Here is a 21,657-nt window from a genome sequence, read left to right as displayed (position 1 = left end):
TTCCGTTTTAAATATTTGTGTTCAAGCTCTCTGATGGCAACCATGTATTTCGTAATAGGGCAGAAAACCATGGCTTTGAAAACAGCTGGAAAATAAGCACCCTGAGACTTCAGAGGGGCGGCCTAATGGCCTCTTCATTCTGAAGATGCTCAATGGGCATGGCCACAGGTTTCTTTCGACTCCTAAACACCTCAACTCCTAAACACCGATAGAGCAGATGGACACTGGCAATTCAGAGTCTTAACTATACTACAGTTTCAGAGCCAGCTGAGCTCTGGCTTCCAGGCTATCCTCTGCACTCACTCTCCTCAAAGGGGCTGCTTATTTATTTTCTCAAAGGTTTTCTATGGTAAAACCATACTGAGAGACCCCATATTAGTTCACCCCATCCTTTAACAGGTTCTTAAAACCCTCAGTGATCTGACTGATTCATTATGCCCCGAAAGTGCCCATCTTCATGTCTTCTTGTATCTCATCCTTTTACCTGAAAGGCCTTATACCCTCTAGTTACTTATCAAAGTCCTGTTTGTTTTTCATACACCACTTATGTTCCTTTCAGAAAGCATCAGCTGAGATCACTCAGACTAGAAAGCATTCCAACATTACCTCTGAATTTCTGAAATTTCTCATTTTATAATACTGTTTACGTACTATGGATGTGTGCATTTTTCTATGTAACATGATCTCAGGCCCTAGGAGGCTGACTTAGGAAGGTGGTTGGGAATTCAAGGCCATCCTGAGCTAATAGTGAGTCCAAGTTCATCTTAGGCTACAAGCGAGACTTTGTCTCAAAGCAAAGAAATGAAACCACAAACACATCAATAAAAGGGCTGGATGGGCTGTGTTTCCCTCATCCTTCTATCCTTCTGTCATCCTGCATAGAGAAACACCACACTGGAGGCCTGAGCCTAGCCATAGAGACAGATGTCTGTCCCACCTGAAAAGAGAGGTTTAATGTCTTGTCAGGAAGGAAAGGCCCCCTGGGAGCACTGGATCTCTTCTGTGGGTGAAACGGAATGTCTATGAAAATATTAAGCTTCTGCAGGCTTAATTATATTTGCAGCGTTTATTTAAGTAGTCATGTATTTTCATCAAATCCATCTTTCCCACCCAATTGTGCTTCTGTAGCCTCGAGACTGAATCTCTCCTACTCCTCACTGTATCTCAGTAGCCTGCCTAGAACATGGAAGGAAGTAAATATTTATAATAACAAAAAGAATGAATGAATGAATGAATGAATGAATGAATGAATGAAAAAAGAACCAAAAGGAGCTTTAACATCTTTGAAATGATTGTATTTTGGTAGCCTTGGCCACAGTATAATCCAAGGTATATTTACACTATAGCATGCAGTTTTCAGTCCAGATCTAGTCATCATAAACAAATCAGTCGTAATAGCAGCTCAGCTCATGGGATAAAGCATGAGCATATGAAAAAAAACTAAAACAATGTGGGTAATGCATATCTTCCTAGCAACAGAATTCTGGTTTCAGTTTGGTTTTGACAGACTTCTTACAAAACAGATACAAATAAACAACTAGCTATCCTTAGGCATTCAAAAATTGTTTTATGACTCAAACATTCACACTACATGGTTTAAGATCCAGAAAATTTGTCGTTTACTTCATTATAAACATTTATTTCTAAGAAGCATTGGAAGGCAGGTGGAGAAGCTTGTTAAAGCATTCCTGTCCCAGATTTAAAGCAACCCACCTTTCTGTATGCAAGCAGCATATTTCCACCACACAACCCCATTTTCTTAGGTTGCCTCAGATCTGTTTGTTTGATTGCTATATTCTAATTCAACAAAAGCTTCAGGGAAAATAAACATAAAGGGCACTAAAGCAAGAAGATCCTGCATACAACATCTGCTGAGGTAAAACAGCAAAGTTAAGCTCTGGGTCACACACTACATGCCTGCCTGATTCAGGAACCATGGTAACTAACTACGTGTATAAGACTTAAGTACTCAACCCTCTAAACAGAAAACTCCAGAAAACTCAAATAGTTCCTCAGACCTATATACTATATACTATAATGCCTGTAGGATCTTAAATAGCTAATAGTTTCTAAGTTCTTCGCTTGTTACATATTCTGCATGTCTTAAGTGTTTATTCTCCCCAAACAGAAAAAAAGGGAGACAAGTTTCATATAAAATAAAGTATTGTTCAACTATCTTTATCCTTTCAAACTTTACATAGAATTAATGAATTACATATAAAATCAGTGCACACTATGAAGGAAACCCCCCAAGTTTTAGAAAAAAAAATCAGGAAAGTACTTACTTAGAGAAGCATGAACAAATCAAGTCTTCACACTATTGGGAGGTTACGAACTATAATGCTGAACAGCATGATCTTTCCTCAAAGGTTGAAAGTTAATTGCACCATTAGCCCCAAGATCATCTCCACTGCATACTCTCTTAGGGCAAGACAAAGCATCCCTGAGTCCTATTAGAGGAAAATCACCCATTCCTTCTACGTGGTGCTCAAAGGTGACGTGCCAAGCACTCAAGGACAGTATGAAATCTCCAGCACTCAATCAAACTGAAAATCAAATACAGCTACAGAACATTGATCCTTCCCTTAGCAGAAGGAATGTGTTCTGAATTTTACACAAGGAAAAACTGCTTTGCCTCCTCATTATTCCTGTCAATACCTCCCCACCAGGAGCCACCTGCCTTGCACTTCTCCTTGGGAGGTTAGTTGTTCAACAGTAAGTAAGAATCACAGACCAAAACAAAAATCCTCATGTAATTAGATCAAAAGGAATAAAATCTCAACGTGAAGCAACACACCAGTCACACACACATCAGCTTGAGGTTTTCAAAAAGTATTTACTATTAGACACTGTAAGGCACACACGAAAAAGATCACTGTATTCTCTGATAAGTCTTGATATTTAAAATCAATCACCTATGCTGTTAAAATGATCAACTATATATTTTTATAGTTGATAAAGAAAAAAAATCTAGTTTTGACAAAAGATTCATGAAAAACCCAAGAAAAGTAGTTCTCTTGGGGCTTCCTTAAGAAGTCTTGTTTTTTTTTTTAAAGGAAAATAAAGCCTTGTTTTCCTCTCAAATGAGAATTGAAGTTATTTGAATTGTTAAGTCAGCTCTCCATCGGGACAGCAACCCCATTTTCTGTGCTGTTTGCATTTTCTTTTTCTGTGCTGTTTGAATCTTTCTGTATCCAGCGTGGGGAATAGAGAGGTCAATGCTGAGTGTATAGTTGATCTACATTCTCCAAGCCAGTGAACAAAACAGAGATATACCTGGACCCCCATGACACACTAGTTCCCCATCAGAAGCTGGCCTTTCTAGCTGCACCACCACTGGATGTGGCATTATCCTAACTTTTCCAGAGTCCAACTCAGGGATGGTCACTTGTTACGTTGTAAATATTTTTTTCCTGTAAGGAGTAACCACATGAAAGCCACTCCTACGTACTTCTGTGCTTTTCAGTCACAGATTTGTATCTGAGGCCACGGAGAGATTAAACATAAATCCTCCACAAAGTCATAGTGACATCAATACAGCCTCAGGTGACACAGAGCTAAGTAAAACCTGTCTGACGTTGGACCACAAAGACCTCAAGGATCTCTACAGACAGCGAGGCAAGCTTCATGAGGCTTTAAAGTGGATATTTCTAATTTCCCTCAAGAAAGTTAGGGACGAAAACGTTTATTTGGCTTATACTTCCATATTGCTATTCATCATTGGAGGAAGTCATGGGAACTCAAACAGGACAGGAACTTTGGAGGCAAGAGTTGATACAGAAGCCATGGGACAGGGCTGCTTACTAGCTTGCTCACCCTGTTTTTTAATAGAACCCAGGACCACCCACCAGCCCAGTGATGGCACCACTCACACGGGGCCCTCCCCCATTAATAATTAATTAATAAAATATTTTGCAGCTGGGTCTTATGAGGGCATATTCTCAATTAAGGTCCTTTGCATTCACAAAACTCTAGTTTGTGTGTCAAGCTGACATAAGACTAGTCAGCACCACAGGTGACAGTGTATCCTAGGAAAAGCTCAAAATCTTTATTTCTTCAAGTACTGTAACTGACCATCTTACTTTGATACTAAACTAAAACAACAGAAAATAGAAAAGCAATATAAATATCTCAGTTTAACAGGTGAGGGGAGAAAAATCCAAACCACCATGGCTACTGGTTTAATTTGCTGTCTGTTGCTGCGAGAAAACACTCCAGTCAAATCACCTTGGGGAAGGAAAGGATTTATTTGGTGCATACTTCCCAATCGCAATCAATCATCAAGGAGAGTCAGGGCAGTCACTCCATGTAGGAACCTGGAGGCAGAAACCGTGGAGGAAAGGAGCTTGCTAATGTGCAATCCCTGTCACTCCGGGCTCATGCTCAACTAGCTTTTTTGTACAGTCCAGGCTCACCTGCCTAGGGAAGATAACACCCGCTGTGAGTTAAGCTCTGCCACACTAAGCAGCAGTCAAGATAATCCCTTACCAACATGGCAATAGACCTATCACATATGGATGATTTTGAATATTAGGCAGCCTGACATGACTCTGGACTGTGTCAAATTGATAGCTAAAGCTGTCTGGGAGAGCTATATTATTCAGTGCTTCCCTATGTAGGAATCCCATTTAGGCTCCTCCGTACAGGAAGTTATCCTGTCTTCCCTCATAGGAAGTTCTCAAGCTGATGACAAGATGACTCAATGGGTAAAAGTGCTTGCTGCCGAGCCTGACAACCAGAGTTTAATTCCCAAGACCCACATGGTAGGAGGAAATAATGGATTCCCACAAGTTGTCCTCTTAACATTTACATGTGTGCTGCCACCACATGCACACCCTTTCTCCCTAGTACAATAAATGCAATGAAATTTTACAACAAGTTCTAGCATCCTACTCACTGATAAGGACTCCATGGTGCCGCCTGGTAGTCAGCTGCCGAGGTCACACACACTAACACATGATGAGCCAGACCCAGGTAGCTGGCTGGTTCTTATGAAAAGGTCTGCTGCTTCTATTCATTTTACTGTCATATCCTGTATGAAGCAAGCATCTCTCCTCCTTCCACATATAATTACTCTGTAACTTGTCCATAAGCAAGCACATTCTGTCCTTGATAACTCTTTTGAAAGGACTGATGGAGTCCTACTATGTACAAAGGGTTTTCACGTGTCTGCTCACAGTACTCTATCAGCAGTGTCTACACACTGTTTGCCACATGAACAGGGGTTCCTCACATTATACCACAGGACAGCCCTGGCCTATTAAAAGAATAACAACTTAAGATGATAGAGAGGAGACAGTCTTTAAAAGGCTAATTTTTTATGCATGGGTAGGTAAAGGCAGGGGGTTGAGAGTTCAAGACCAGCAGGGACTACAAAGTAAGACCCTGACTTTAAAACTGCAACAATAACAATTAACAATTCAATAACAATAACAATATCAATAACAATAACAGTTCATTCTGTAACAGGTAATAAAAATCAACCAGGGCAAAATAAAGAGCCAGCAGCCAAACTTTGCCATCAGGAAGTAGTTACAATTACCAAGTTTCACAAATATTTTAAAAGATATTTCATAACTCAATAGAAAAAAATCACATTGCCTTGCAGTGTTTGAGATTTAGAAAACTGATCGAGCTTTTGAGACAGGATGTTAGATCATCAGAACTACCAAAGTCTTTTGGTAAAATCTAGTTATTTCTAATAAATTATATTACATGGACATCAACTATTTTCTCAGCATAGCAATGACAGGAAAAGAAAGAACATAATATGAGACCATGATATGAAGGAGAGATGTAGGAAAACGCATAAGACATAGTTAATACAAGTTCCCGTGCACCAGGCCAGTGGCAACTGGAGCAAAGAGCATACCTGTTCCAAGCTTGTCTAGCTGAGCATTCAACACATTTCTTCTGGGTGAGAGAAGAGACAGTGAGAGTGAAGGTGGCTGGAGCAGAAGAGAAAAAGGGGTTCTTCAAATAAGAACATGCACACCCTTCTTGACCCACAGGAGACTGCTCCATTCTCAAAGTCTGCTGTTTTGTCTCCTATAACTACACCACCCCCACCACTTTCCCAAGCCTGACCAAGGCTAAAAGCATCAGAGTGGGTGTCTGCACAAAGATGGGTGGGATGTATAAAGGCTGTGAGATGGCTTGGTGACTTGAAAAGGACTTAAGAGTGACCAACTAAATACTAACACATTCCTTTCCGAGTTAAGGGTGACTAGGAAACAGGAAGAAAGAGTGAGACAGCAGTTTGGAGCAAGAACAAAGGTCACAGAGACAGCAATATGAGCAATCATGAGTAAGCAGAGGACAGATGAGGTATTAAACGTGGAATGAACATGGGGTCAGCCAAGAGTTGTAGGACCAGAAACAGCTTCTTGTGAGCACGGCGCTGACAGGCCATTTGACAGATGAGAAGCACCTGTCACCCTCGTGTGGCTGGGAACTCCAGGCTACAGCCCAAATACTGCTCTGGGTCGAGATGAGGTTCAGCAGAATTGGACTGTGATTAAGATGGCTTCTCCACTCTTTTCCACCCTGACCTTTACAACAAACATGGAAAGAAGGTAGACTGTTGCATTGGAAACCTCTGGGGAGCACTGCTCCCTGCCACCCCACCTTTATATAGTTCCCTCTTACAGTAACTCTAGACTTGGCCCTATGATGAGCTTTGGCATCGAAATTCTGGCAGGCATCCTAGGAGCAGGGGTGTGATGAACATGTTCCCTCTGGGAAGTAGAAACTAAACTAATGATGATTGGAGGGCCATGGAAAGAGACCTTGGAAGGAGAAAAAACATCATTTGAGGCTTTCTGGCCCTAGCTGAAAGCAGTAGAGTCAGCGATTTGTTAAACCACATACAACAGCCTCTCTGCCAACCCCTGGAAGTGGTAAAGTGTTGTTTTAAATCATAGGATTTCGATGTGGCTTGTTATATACCCACAGATATCCTCAGCAATGGATGAAGACAAGTTAAGGTACTTTTCCAACCAGAAAGAATCCAACACATAGTAGCAGGACTGACAAGCCAAAAGCACTGGTATCTTTCCAAGATCATAGCTATAAACACTAGAATTCAAACTGACCAAATTGTCTTGTAACAGACTTTCCCCCCCCGAATCTGACATTTCTTTTTGCATTTTTAGAAGCTATTGATCTTTGTATATATTAGTGTACCCTAAAGGTACATACTTGGGTTGTGTTTCTCACAGGCATCAATAGTCAGCAATAAGCAAACAACAATTAACAATAACATTAGTTTACTGTTAAGGTTCTTATACTAAAGTGATTGCATATTGTGCCCGATTTTCTGTCTTAGGCATTATATCAATTTATTTCGAATGTAGAAAAGCAAAAGTGAAGCTAGAAACAGGTTGAAGGGCTTCAGTACTATTGACTTCTCCTTTCCTATCTCCAGCAACCACAGCAGTGCTCTGATGGTGCTCAGCCTGGCCCTAGCTCTCTCACACTCTAAACAAACAGTAATCAGAAGAAGAGAGTGTGTGGAGAGGAAAACTAGCCAAGCTGGAGAAACAGGCCTATCCCTTCATCACTGGGTCTATCTGCCAACTGATTGCTTTTATATAACACAAGAGTCAAAGTTCTGTTTTTTTAAAAAAATGTAAGTTAGAAAACCACTCTAATAGTGAAGTCTAAAAAAAAAAAATAATGGCCATTTACTTCTGAATACTACTAGCATTGACAGTGAAGCATTTAGAAAGATTTCTAGCGACTAAAACAAGCTGCAGCCCTGCTTACCTTCCTGTCAACTGGAACTTCTCCAGATAGCACTGAAAAGGTATATAGCTCAGATGTAGGTTATTAAAACCTTAGCAAAAATTCTGACATTAATATTATTAGTAAATGATCCCTTATTTTTTAGTCAAGCCAATAACATGTGTCAAAATAGCAGCCATTTAGTAATACAAAAAGCATTTTTGGAGTGCTTGCAAGGTTGTTCTTTGGGGAAAAAAATAACTATGTCAGATTTCTAAGAAAAGCCCTGTTACTGTTGCTAAAATAAAACTTTTAAGACAAGGATGTGTCACACGGGACAGTAGTTCAATATGTGCATATTTCCTAACAGTGCAAAGCAGGGAGGAGAGAGACAAAAGTGGGGAGTAACCTATACTGTCTCAAGAAATTAACCTAGCAGCTGAGCCCTTAACACAATATAATTTATGTCTCTCTTGTACTAATGTCTGGAAAATGTGTTGGGGCTCCACTGAGGATCCCACTTTTTGATGCCGCCGTTTCAACAAATGGCCTTCTGAGTCTCTGTGTCTTACCTTTCTCTACCCAGAAGCACAAACTTTTTTTTTCTTTTTTTTTGGTTGCCATGGACTGACCAGATCCAATCTTTGAGAGTCAGAAAAGCATCAGGGTGCATGAAGGGTATTTAGCAGGCGCTAATATTCCCATCACTGAGAGCAGACTCTATTTCCTGTCACCCAGAATTGCTTTAACAAAGAATCTTACAAGTAATATTCGGCAGGATTGGCATCTTGTTGCTCTATTTTTGTGATAAGTCATAGAGCAGAAAGCTTGGGTGAGCCTGGCTGACTGACGGTGTGGGTGCCGGTTGGCTCAAGACACCTCCTTTGTCTCCTTCCGGGCCTACATTTCTGAATTCCTTCCCCCTGTAATCTGGCTTTTTCTTTAAACATGGGGCTAGAGATGGAGGCAAAGCCCAGGATTTACCGAAACCCAATAGACATCATTTTCACTACTCCCCAGCCCTTGTAACACACACAGCAACATTTTGAAATAAATCGTACTAAGGTAGCCAAGTCATGTATAATCACAACGGAACCATGAACATGAAGGACAGAGGGTGACAAGATATGAAGAATTGCGTTTTCCACTTGTTATCAGTGTTGAGAAAGTTGTATTAACATAGACCTGAGAGCTGGAAATTGTTCATTGCAGCCAGAAGCTATTTCGTATTAAGCACAAATCTCATATTTTAGCTGATACACAGTGAATATCACCACACAGGATCCATCAGTAGAACAGGGAAGCAATACATGACATATTTAATTCCTGATACATTTCATTTTCTTCAAACATCATATGAAAATCAGAATATATTTTAAAAAGAGAAAAAGCAAACCAATGGGCATCCATTTGCTTGAAAGGAAAATTTATCAAATCTATCCCAAAGAGAATGTGTACCCCAAACATTTTAACGCAGTTCAATATCCAGAAAGTTCCATTTTAGAAAGCCATGTTCTCTCCAAGGACATAAGCATATAAAAGCATGCATATTGGAAACTTCATCTTCAGAAATGTGAGAGTTAGTCAATCCAACATTGTGACGAAGCTTTGGAGTAGTCTTCTGTCTCTATTGAAAGGAAGATGTGTCAGGAACCCCTTTTCCTGAAACCATTTACACAGACCACATAGAAATTGTATTCCACTGCAAAGTATGAGACAGCACCGGGGAGCAGGTAGGAAAAGCAATGGGAAGAACACGTTCCTTTCCCACTCTCCAGTGCAAGAATCGAGGTGAAAGACTTGGGGTTAGACTGAAGTAGATGGATGGCATTAAGCCTAGAATTACTGTGTTCTTGGGTGTCCCCAGTTTGAACTTTTATATAATAATTTTTGTGTGCAAAATGAGTACTTGTGTTCTAAAACTAAATATACTTGTCCTTCTGAATGTGGGAAGGAGGGAGAGTGAGAAGAAAAGAACAGATAGGAAGATTGGACAAAACTAAAATTTTAGATAAAATAGATATGAAGTCATATTATGATTTTTACTCGTTTTCACTTAGAAATTGTGCTGTCGTATGCACACAAAACTAAGTTAAAAATCCAAAATTACAAAAAAAAAATTCTTGAATATGCTTAATATTCAAGGTGATGTCACCAACATTTCAGTGAAAACAAAGACTTGGAAGACTCTTTTCCCCTTGTTCTCAAGCCAAAGAAACCTGCTCCCAGCAGGACCAGCTACTGAGATGGCATAGCAGATGGAGGAAAATCAAATCAAAACAAACAAACAAGCCACAAGACCAGAAACTGAGAAAAAAGAGCCAAGCATCACGCATCACGTTCTTCAGGTCGCTGCTTACTGCATGCAGGAACCGAAGTAAAGGAGAAATGGGTATTAGGTGTGTGCTAGTATCCACAAAGGGAGAAATGCTGAGACTAGGGTACATCAGCTCGCGCCAGGTTCTCAAAGAGTCAGGTGAATCTGGGGCTCTCAACAAAGGCACTAGTTTCTCAGTCTGCATATTGCGCATTGGATTTGTGCTCAGTGAATGACAGTTGCAGAGGCCACATCTGCGAGTGAAAATGATTCAACTGAATTTGAAAATTTGAAGTCTAGATAAAGATCAGAGTTCTGATACACAGCAAGACCAAGAATGGCATTTGACACCAAGAAACCTGCAAGACAGAAGACAGAGAGATCCCTAAAACTGAAGGGAACTGCGTGTAGTTTCCACAGGTCTAGTAGCTCCTTGGGAATGGCAGAGGAACTGACCTACAGTCCTGCCCTTGCTGTCAGCAGGCTCAGGATGAAGAGTGAGTACCCCTGGCTACACCTCTGTAGGATGAAGCAGGTTCTTAATCCATCTAATTAGTCCTGCTAAGGAAGGCTTTATGCATTAGGTTTCTGTCTCCATTGAGAACTTTAAAAAATAGCATTCTCAGTCAATGTTAGATTTAGGCATTAATTACTGATCTCTATTTCTCTTTGTAAGACTTAAGAGAGGCAATTTTTTTCTTGTCCTGCTAGAAAGTGTAATACCCTCTAGGAAATGTCCCAGCAGATCTATTAATACTATACAGTGTATCAGTGGTAATTTCTGATTTTTATCGAAGTTGATTGTAAGAACAGGCTATATAAATTCCTAGTTTATGTTTTAATATATTGAACTAATTCATGAGACCACAGTTCTTATATAGGGAATTTCCAAATTGGACTTATGGCAAACAAGAAGCAAAACAACCATATTTGAAAGATGAAGTTTTAGCAGGACAGTGGTGGCACACGCCTTTAATCCCAGCACTTGGGAGGCAGAGGCAGGCGAATTTCTGAGTTTGTGGCCAGCCTGGTCTACACAGTGAGTTCCAGGACAGCCAGGGCTACACAGAGAAACCCTGTCTCAAAAAAATAAACAAAAAAATTAAGAGTCTAACTTTGGATGGGAACAAGGTACTCTCCACACAGTTTTGTGATTTATGTTCAATAGGGCATCATAAGTGGTACAAACCTCTACAGTGGTTGCTAAAAGTTCTAAATGGAGGGCAAGTTTCTAAAACTGAGGGAAAAGCGCCTGGTACATAGAGAGGCAGAGGAGCAGAGATTACTGAGGTGCTGTGGCATTGCTAAGATGACTGTGCATGGAGGGGAGTTCTTAGGAACTCTTAGAAGCTTTAACATGGCAACAGTAGAACAACATCCAAGTGTACTCTGTGAGACATTTTATTAGAGGCATGCATTACAATACCCACCAAATTTTATATGGCAGGATTCCAGTGTTCATTTGCCATAATTCATACCTCTAAGATATCCTGTTCTTAGTTTGGCAGGGGGAAGAGAGCTTTCTGAGAAGGTGCCATAGTATGAAATGGCGTGTCGCAGATCCCCAAGACCCCTGCAGAAGGAGCTCAGCATTACACAATATGAAGCAGGTGTCCATTTCTGATTAAGAAAAAAAAAAAAGGACTAGGAGAGCCTGGAACAGAAACAAGAATATCCCGGCAGGGAAGTAGGTCACCATTGAATAGCCAAGGTTTCTACAGAAGCCTGAGATCTGTCTCTGACAAGGATCCAGACACAAATGACACAAGAAGGTGGAGAAATAGGGCAGAGCTGCTGAATGGTGCCCTGCTGGGAGGAAATTGAAATGCTGTATTAATGAGTTTTAATTTAATTATGGCATTAGATGAATTTCAAAGTCCGAGGTTGGGTATGGTGAGGTAAAGGCTGTCCTTTTAAAAGGAGCATGCAGGGTGGGCTGGGCAGGGATTTTTTAGAGAGCTCAATGAAATTCAGCTCACTCATCTAACAATCAGTTCTGCACAGATCAATGGCTGCCCTAGGGGTAGATGAGAGGGGACTGCGAAAATGGGAAGGACAGAATGACATTTTTTAGATGCTCAGCAGCACTGCTGACATAAGGCTGTTGAGGCTTGGTCACAATAATTTAAAATGACATGACTACACCCAGCCTCCCGGCACCTCTCTTTGCCATAGCCATGTATTCATGAGCTAACATAGATTGCAAACTCCCCTGTCATGACATTACTTTAGAGAATAAAGCACAACCAACAATATTTAGGGCTGGTGAAAATATTGAGAAAGTAGAAAATCACATCTTCTTATAGATGTATAAAAAGATAGCTACCTTAGAAAATGCCTGAAATTTTTTCTGAAAAGATAAAGATTTATTTCCCACATTATCTGGCAGTTCCATCCATTCTCAGGAATATAGCCAAGAGTTGTGAAATCAGGAGCCGGAGAGATGGCTCAGCAGTTAAGAGCCCTGGCTGCTTTTGGAGAGGACCTATGTTCAGTTCCCTGCACCTACATGATAGCTAAAAAGCCTTTATAATTTTAGTTCCAGGGAATCTGACACCCTCTTCTGGCCTCCACAGAACCTGGTATGTATGTGGTGCACATACATATATGGAAGCAAAACATTTATACATAAAATACAGATAAGTAAATCTCTTTTAAGTCATGAAAACATACCCATACAAAGTCTTGTAGGCTCATGCACATCGACTTATTTGTAATGATCAAAAATTAGAAAAGAATTCAAGTATCAAAGAGAAAACAAAATGAAGTATATAGTGAAATACTACTCAACATAAGGAAGAATGAGCTACTGATACATGCACTGCACACGCTATGGGCAAAAACCAAAGCTATCTTAAAAGAAGTATAAGAGAAAGGACACACAACTCTCTTATGGGAGGCTTTGAAAATAAGAAGTACACAAAATGAAACAGTTTAAGGACTGCCATGGTCAGGCAGGAGGGAAGTTCTTGGCCAGCAGCTGCATTCTCTATCTAAATCATGCTGATACCTGCACAACTGTATGGAAATCCATTGAACTATATTGGCATGAACTAAATTAGGGTGTGAAAACTACATCCTACTAAAGCTGTAAGAGTTAAAAAGAATAACTTCAACATCCCAAATGTTTCAATCAAGACGCTGCCCAGAGGACACTGGTCTATGCCTATCTACGTCCCGTAGTGAATGTTTTCATATCACACACTCAGCTTTATGCCAGTACAAGTTAACAAATGTCTTAACAAAGAAAACCAGGCCCCACTGAAGGAAATGGCAGGTAATATGTTAGCATGTGTCTCTAAATAGCTCACTGGCAGAGGCTGTAAGAGGAGGGAGCTTTTCAGAAGAAAAACAAACAACTACCCCCAAAATAAAATACATTTTTATGTTTATTAGAAGGTTTCTGTTGCAATTTACAAATAGTCACCTTAATAAAAATTCATGACTATTTCAACTTTTCTCAAAGTGATTTTTATGATATATCGGACTTCACTTCTATATTTCGTTATTTGAGTTGTTTTCACATTTGCTTGCAGCTCATTAGAGACCCATGCACATTAAGCAGAAGTCAAACAAAGAGGACCTATTTCATCAGTGTCTCAGATGAAAGCATTTATCCCTTTACTTCATCACATGCCATGCCTTCTCCTCGTCTTCAGATCCTCTCATAGGCTGAGGGCTATAAATACTTTCAAAGTATAAAATTGGCATGTAGTTTCTGAAAAACCCATTTTCTACTGAGAGTAGGTGCCTGGGCCTCCACCTGAGGGGAAAGGAGGGATGTCATCTCTACTCTGAGAGGAGAAGGCTTCCAGATTACTTCCTTGGTGAGCACCATCAAGTCTAGACTGCAGAATGCTCAGAGCAGTACAAAATGAGATGGCACTAGACAATACCCTTGCCTTCTGTACTTTCTCTCAATTATCCCCTTTACTCCTGCTCCCCTCTGCAGCTCTGCCCTGTTCTGCAACCTCCTGGTACTCTCTCATCTCCCCATCTTTCTCTTTCTAGCTTAGGTCTTGTGAAATACCCTTTATCATTTTTTTTATTATTTCTTTCAACGAATTCCCTTTGTTTTAACATTACACTCTCCTTTGAGTTAATCCTCATTAAAAGTATACTGTCTTGCTGCAGATGCTCGAAGCCAACCATTGAACTGATCACAGGGTCCCCAATGGAAGAGTTAGAGAAAGAACTGAAGGAGTTGAAGGGGTTTGCAACCCCATAGGAAGAATGACAATATCAACCAACCAGAGCTCCCAGGGTCTAAACCACCAACCAAGGAGTGTACACATGGAGAACCCCATGGCTCCAGCTGCATATGTAGCAGAGGATGGCCTTGTCAGGCAACAATGGGACAGAGGCCCTTGGTCCCATGAAGGCTCGATGCCCCAGTGTAGGGGAATGCAAGGGCAGGGAGGTGGGAGTGGATAGGTGGGTGGGTGTGGGCACACCCTCATAGAAGCAGGAGGAGGAGGGATGGAAAAGGGGATTTCTAGGGGGAAATAGGGAAAGGGGATAACATTTGAAATGTAAATAAATAAAATATCCAATAAACAAAAACAAACAATAAAAAGAAAGTAGTCTTGCCTTCATTAGCATAAAGTCCAAATTTTATGCATGGCTCCTCCTGGTCATGTGTTCACTCCATTGACACTCTGGATTGTGCATTTCATGCTACCAATGGTTTCTTTGGAAGTGACAATATAAAGCCTTTCCTAGGTAGGGCTTGCAAGTTGTACACGTATAAAGTTTGGTGGAGCTCACACACTGATTGAGATATAGGAAGGCCAACATAGTGAAGTGGTACATAAAAAAGGCATGGCTCGAGACTGTTGGAACACAGTCCAGGAATGGGGCTGCGTGATGAGGGTTCTGCATACTTGCAAGAACCCTCCAAGAAAATAAGACAAGAATCTTGTGACCTCAGTGTATTCCAAAACTCAGGATTATTCTTGGAATGTGTTTTTGTGCTCCTATCAGGTTTAAGGAAAACGAGTGAGTTTACTTCACATTATACATTGCTTGGTGATATTATTTAATTAAAGGTTTATAAACTTGTCCTTTATATGCCTCTATGGAAAAATATGTCTTGGCCACTGTGGCTTATTCTTGTTATTGTATAAAAGTTGAACTCACAAGAACTTTATTTGTGTGGTTTCTCTTAACCTACAGAGTAAAAACTGTCTGATGCTCTGAATAAAGTTCTCTATTGCATGCGACCTTTGTTTGCCTCCTTTGTCACTCCCATTCTTCCAGGTCCCACTGCCTTTAGAGCAGTTACACCGGATAAATAAAATAACTTTGTAAATTATCAAACATAGGCAGGACTTGGATACCTGAGAAGGGTCTTTTGTAATGTTCTCATGGTTAAATTCTGGCAAGATTCTAAGTACACATTAAGAATTATTAAAACCAACTGGTTGACACATGACCTGCCCAAATAAGGTGCTAGGTTCCCAAAGGGTGTCTCTCATAAGGAAGCGAGCTTAAAGATAGTAAGGAGAACTTCTGTATAGAGAACAGTTGGAAATAATTTGATCTACTAAATAATTTTGATTCCCTACAAGTTGTCTTTTGAGTCTTAATAACTTTCAACTTTCAATGCACCACTTCAAAACTCTCTTACCACTTCTCCTTATTTTAGCCATAGCAGCAAGGCATGGCCTCACAAGTTTGAATATCTTTGCACAGATGTACCTAGACAACAGCCTTACCTTGTCACTCATAATAGACTCCTTGCACTCAGCATCACAGTACTAGAATCCATTCTGGCTGGTACTTTTTGGTTCTGGTACTGGGGATTGAACCTAAGGCCTTGCATTTACCTATCTATATGTCTATCAACTGGATCATGACCCCAGTCCTTAGAATACATTTAGCACCTAAACATGTATAACCCAGTAATACAGGTGGCTTAGAGCTTTGAATGTTACTGGAGCTGGTGGATAGCTACATCTCTATTTCATCCCATGACAGACTGTTCTGAGAGTGTTGTGAACCTATCATGGTCCTTACAGACTTTAAAGAGCCAAGGTAAGAATGCATCCTTTGGTTGGCCTTCCCTTCCTCTGTTTCTCTTCTCTGCTCCCCATTTCTGCTCCTGAGCTCATATTTCCACACTACAAGTGAATGAAACTTTGTCTCTGGCTCATCCCTTAGAGTACTCTGTGCTAAGACAAATGGGTAGTAGTATTAGATTAAATTAATAAAAGTTCATACTGTAACTATGTTCTAAGGGGACAGCACCTATTACTGAACTGGTCTCCCCTATTCAAAGACTCCTCAACTAAATAGTTCATCTCTTCTTTTCCAGACTAAAAGGAATAAGAAAGGACCAAGAGACCCCTGAGCATGTCTTATATCCCTAGCCTTACTTCAGTTTTCTAAAACAAAACTATTAAGAGGGTATGCAAAAAGTAGTCTCTTCAGAGAGGCCAGAGAGATCCAGAGAGGTCAAAGCCAGGCCAAGTTTGAAAATGTCAATTCAAAGATGTCAAATAGCATATCTAGATCACGAAGCAAGAATTAAACTAGATATGAACCCAGTTGTGTGGGTTCAAAGCCCTGATCTTTTGTGAAGAGTCAACAAGTCCTGATTACTAGAGCTTTGCAAATACTCCCCCAGCATGAGGACACGAATAATACAAACTGCAAAAGTTAGAATGAAAGAAATTCTTTGCCTACCAATGATACAAATGGGCCTCATCACTAACAGATGCAGAGAGGCAGAAGCGCCCGCTGCAGCAGACTGTCCCACTCGGAGCTTCTTCATCAGGCAGTGCTGAAACGACCCCGCCCCCCCATCTACTTCCTGCCAACACCATCTGGCAGGTGCTGACTTTTCCAAACCATGAACATAATTGCATCAAATCATGGCGTGCTTCTCTGCAGCTCTTACTCCTGCCACAAGCACTACTGTCACACAGAAGCCACTTAGGAAACTAGAAGCCATCTATCTGACCCACTCCACAGAGCTTGGCTCACAGGCTCAACAAATGACTAAATCAGCAAAGCTCATTTGCAGGTTGGGTGGATGCCACAAGTCAGACACACAAGTCAAACAGCTGAAGGTGACCTGGGCCAAGCCCTATGCTACCCCAGTAGTCTGAAGAGCGCCTAAGCTTTATTTATCTTAGGATATACCAGCTCTTCCCATATTTACTTAGCCTTTCCATTTTGTACTACTTAAATTTTTAAAAGCATACTACATAAATTGAAATGCATATAAAAGTACATGGCTTACAACCTTTTGTTCTGCTTCTTATATAGTGGTACATTGTTTCATTGTGAATTGCAGTTAGATTTTTTTTTTTTGTAAGCTAAGTTATATTTTTTCTTGGTTTAGCAAAATGTACAGTTGGGACTCACAGGAAACTCATAAATTCCATAATGATATTTAGTCTAACCAACAATCAGAGTTATTAGACATTTACCTGAAATGATTGTTCTAATGAAAGCACAACCATTTTAACTTCATGGGTTTTAGCACATAAGGGATACATCCAGAGTCACCACTATGCATTGATATTACATTAAGGAAAGAAATCAAAGCATTTGCCTTGGAGTAGCTTAACCAAGATGGAGCCCAAGTTTGAATATTCTCCTTGCATCCTCCTTCTCTGTGTATCTGTTTTTGGATCTTTTACATGTATAATTGATGAGTCTGAATCTGTGTCCCTATGTAGGACTGATGTCTAGATATCTTGCTGTTTTTTTCTTGCCTCCATGTCACACAAAGAGCACCACATGGGAGAAAGAATGAGCATACATTACAGAAACCTGTAAATGAGTTTTACAAGGGATTGAGTCACTGATTCCAACTGACCCTAACTGATGACAAACACTACTGTGAATATCACTGCAAACATAGTTACAAACTTATATCCACATTGCTTCCAACATTTACAGTGAACATTTTATTTATCTATTTACTTACAAGGTCACTTTTGACATATTTGCTTATTTTCAGCAAATGATTATCATAGCATATATACACATACATACATATAAACATACATACACACATACGTACTTGCATTGCTCTATGAGTCAGGGGTATGGAAGAGTACTTAATTTAAAATTAAAGATATGTGTTGATTAGGTTGTAAAATTGATTATGGGAAATCCAAAGTAAGTAAGGCTGATTGCTACATTGTTCTCTTAAAGGCAGGTGAAACAAACAGGCTGAGAACAAAGTAGGATAGCACACTTAAGTGATCTCATAGTGTTTATTAATTTTGGTCATTCATGTCCAGCAAAAGTTTCAGTCTCCTAGAATATAAGAAATATTTTCATAATATTATATCACCATGGCAACAAATTGGCTTTCTGGAGCATAGTCATTTTCATATTGAGTGATATGATCTTTAACTAAAGCATGCATTGAGTATTTATGCAAAGCATTTGCAGTGTCTGCCTGCAGACCCTACATTTGCTGAAAATAGCAAACATGTCAAAAGTGACCTTTTTTCACAATGGTCTCTTCCTTTATCATTTGCAGAATCTGGGTGATTTGCATAATTCTCCAGATACTTCAGGAAACACCAGAGTTTTAGGAGCAAGCCAATGAATTTCCTGCCCCTAGCAGGAATTCTTGCTCTTGATTTCATAGTGACCAACGATAGAAAATTTGTACATGGGCCCTGATGTTCTATGAGCCAGGTGATTCACAGCACAGCTTTATTGAAGCCCATCTGAATGACTTCCCATTTATCAGGTAAGTAGAGTCTTCGGTATCATCCTCTGTCATCACCTAGTAAATACTTTCATATCTAACCTTCATGTGATAATTCCAGGATCACCCAGAGGAATGTGGCATCCTTCTGAAGATTTCAGTGTCCACAACATAAAGCTTTTGAAAACTGTTCCATCCTTGTAGTAGCCAGAGTTCCCTGGCCACTTAACGATGAGTCAGGCTTCATCTGTGCTAAGATAGTTACAAGTATTACCTATTTTTTTTCCTTTCAGCCCTTCTCTGAGTTAGGTGCTATGAGCGTAGACCCACAACAAATGACTATGCACAGCATGGGGTTAAGTGCCACACTTATACTTTGATGAGAATTTTCTTTAAGCCATGCCATTTTTGTTTGCAGCATTTCTAGAGGTAAAGTACAGTACTGATTGTTAGCCAATGAAAGCACTAAAAGAGGAAAGCTGGGGTGGAGGTGACAATACAAAGAAAGAAAAATACCAGTGGCTATAAACATGCTGAAGATATTCAGGACTTTGGCGAGCAATCAGTTATTTAAACCATTTCCAATATTTGACCCTATCTACCAAATCTGGTTTTTGTTGTTCTTGTTGTTGTTTGTCATATAACCTTCCAGTTTTTCAGTCTTGACATATTACATGCATATTTTCAAATATTTTCTTTTTTTTTTTTTTAGATTTATTTATTTATTATATGTAAGTACACTGTAGCTGTCAGACGCACCAGAAGAGGGCGTCAGATCTCATTACGGGTGGTTGTGAGCCACCATGTGGTTACTGGGATTTGAACTCATGACCTTCCGAAGAGCAGTCAGTGCTCTTCCCTGCTGAGCCATCTCACCAGCCCCAAATATTTTCTAACATATGGAAACACCATCTCACAGAGCTCTTTGAAATGTTTCTTACATTATTTTCAGTGAAATTTCACTAAAGTCAGATGGGATTTTTGGAGGGATTTTGTTTAAAGAAACTTTGTTTAGGACTGGAGAAATGTCTCAGAGATTAAAAGCACTGGCTGCTCTTCCAGGGGTCCTAAGTTCAATTTCCAGCAACGACATGGTGGCTCACAACCATCTGTAATGGGATCTGATGCCCTTTTTGGGTGTTCAGAAATACATGTATGCAAAATACTGTACATACAGTAAATGAATAAATCCTAAAAAGAAAGAAACTGTTTAACAAAGTTCCAGTGGATCCCAAGTCCTCTTTGCCTTAGTGCACAAAGTCTTCATGAAGAGATTATTACATTTCATGAGAAATATTTATTATTCCATTACTCACACCAGCTAGTATATTAAGAATTGGGTTTCCTGCTATTTGAAACAGAAACTTATCCATACACTGTAATCTCTAAGCCCACCACTTTCTTCTTGGTGTCGTGTATAGAGAACAAGAAAGAGCACTCATTTTTCTCTCGACTTTTAACTATAAATAGGGTTAAGGGTCTTGGTCTCTTATAAGCTATCAAGTTAGCACGGTACCAGAGAACATAGGACTCTTAGGTCGAAGACTTATTTATATACAAACCCAGCAGTGTTTGAATATCATTTTTCATTGCACTGGTTTCTAATGTTCTAGTTCATTCGTGTCCTGGTTAGTTTGTTGTCAGTTTAGCACAGCTAGGAAGAAGAACCCCAAATAAATAATTGCCTGGATCAGACAGGCCTGTGGGAATGTCTGTAGAGGCATTTTCTTAATTGACAATCCATAACATGGAAAAGCCAGGTCCACCGTGAGTAGAACCATCCCTAGGCAGGTGTGGCTAGAACTAAGCAGAAGCCAAAGAGCAATCCAGTAATCAGCTTTCCTCTGAGTCTCTACTTTAGTTCTTGCCTTGACTTCTCCCAGTGATACACTATTACATGGAAGCTAAAATAAACCTTTCCCACCCACATTTCTTTTGGTCATGATGTTTATAACATACAGAGCTAAACCCAATTCACATTGATGTACAGAGGGCCTGCTGATTCTTATACACATATTACAAGAGAGAAAAGTAAAGCTTGGGAAAACAGAATCTTTTTTAAAAGATATTTTTATTCTTTGGAAACTTCAAACAAAATATTTTCACCCCCTCCTCTTAGCTCCTCCCAAGTACACCCCTGCTTCCTTACCTCCTGAAATTTTACATCCTTTTTTTTTTTTTTTTTTTTTTTTTTTTTTTTTTTTTTAGTATTTTTTTTTTGACTCCAATTTGTGCTTCCCATATATGCCTAGGTGTGAAATCATCCACTGTTGAGTGGTGGTGTCAACCTGCTGGGAGCAACATTCTTAAACAAAAAACAACAAAACCCTTTTCCCAGATGTCATCAACTGTCAAGGGTCCTCAGTTAGGAGTAGGTGCTCATGAAACTTGATTTTCTACATCCTGCAACCAATGTGTGTGTTGTCTTCAGCAATAGGAACTGGAGTCTTTTAGAGTAGGTAGTAAGCATACCTACACTACAGAGGCTAGCACTTTCCTCTATCTCCCAATGGTATTTATTAGACTAATATCAAACATACTGATAAATCCTCAAAATCAAAAATATCTACAAAAAAAAAGTCATTGATGGCTTTGTCTGCAAAATGTGCCAAAAAAAAAAAAGTAGAATATTCTGCCACAGTTTCTTAATTTTGGGGTTTCTGATGGTTATGGAAAGGCACACTGTGTCTATGCAATTTGATAATACTCCTTCAACTGGTAATCCCATACCCACATTGGTGGCTCTTGACTTTGTAAGTGTAAAAACATGACTGACTACATTTGTCCCCATATAAGAATTTTGCTTTTAAAGTAGCCTTTAGCTTCACATCAAATACTCTAAACAGAACCAAATTTTACTAAGATGACCAAGAAAACACATTTTAAAAGAAAAATGTTTTTATTTCTTATGCTTTTTGTGAATTGAAAAACTACATTT

General features: G+C 39.7%; 1 protein-coding gene across 27 annotated transcripts in view; it reads right to left on the bottom strand.

Moving 5' to 3' along the window:
• The window catches only part of Nrcam (neuronal cell adhesion molecule), a 283,437-nt gene that overhangs the window by 81,921 nt on the left and 179,859 nt on the right, over nucleotides 1-21,657 (bottom strand). The window lies entirely within an intron of this gene.

Source organism: Mastomys coucha, unplaced genomic scaffold (genome assembly GCF_008632895.1).
Source record: "Mastomys coucha isolate ucsf_1 unplaced genomic scaffold, UCSF_Mcou_1 pScaffold6, whole genome shotgun sequence".
Lineage (NCBI taxonomy): Eukaryota > Metazoa > Chordata > Mammalia > Rodentia > Muridae > Mastomys > Mastomys coucha.
This window is presented reverse-complemented; position numbering and strand designations above follow the sequence as displayed.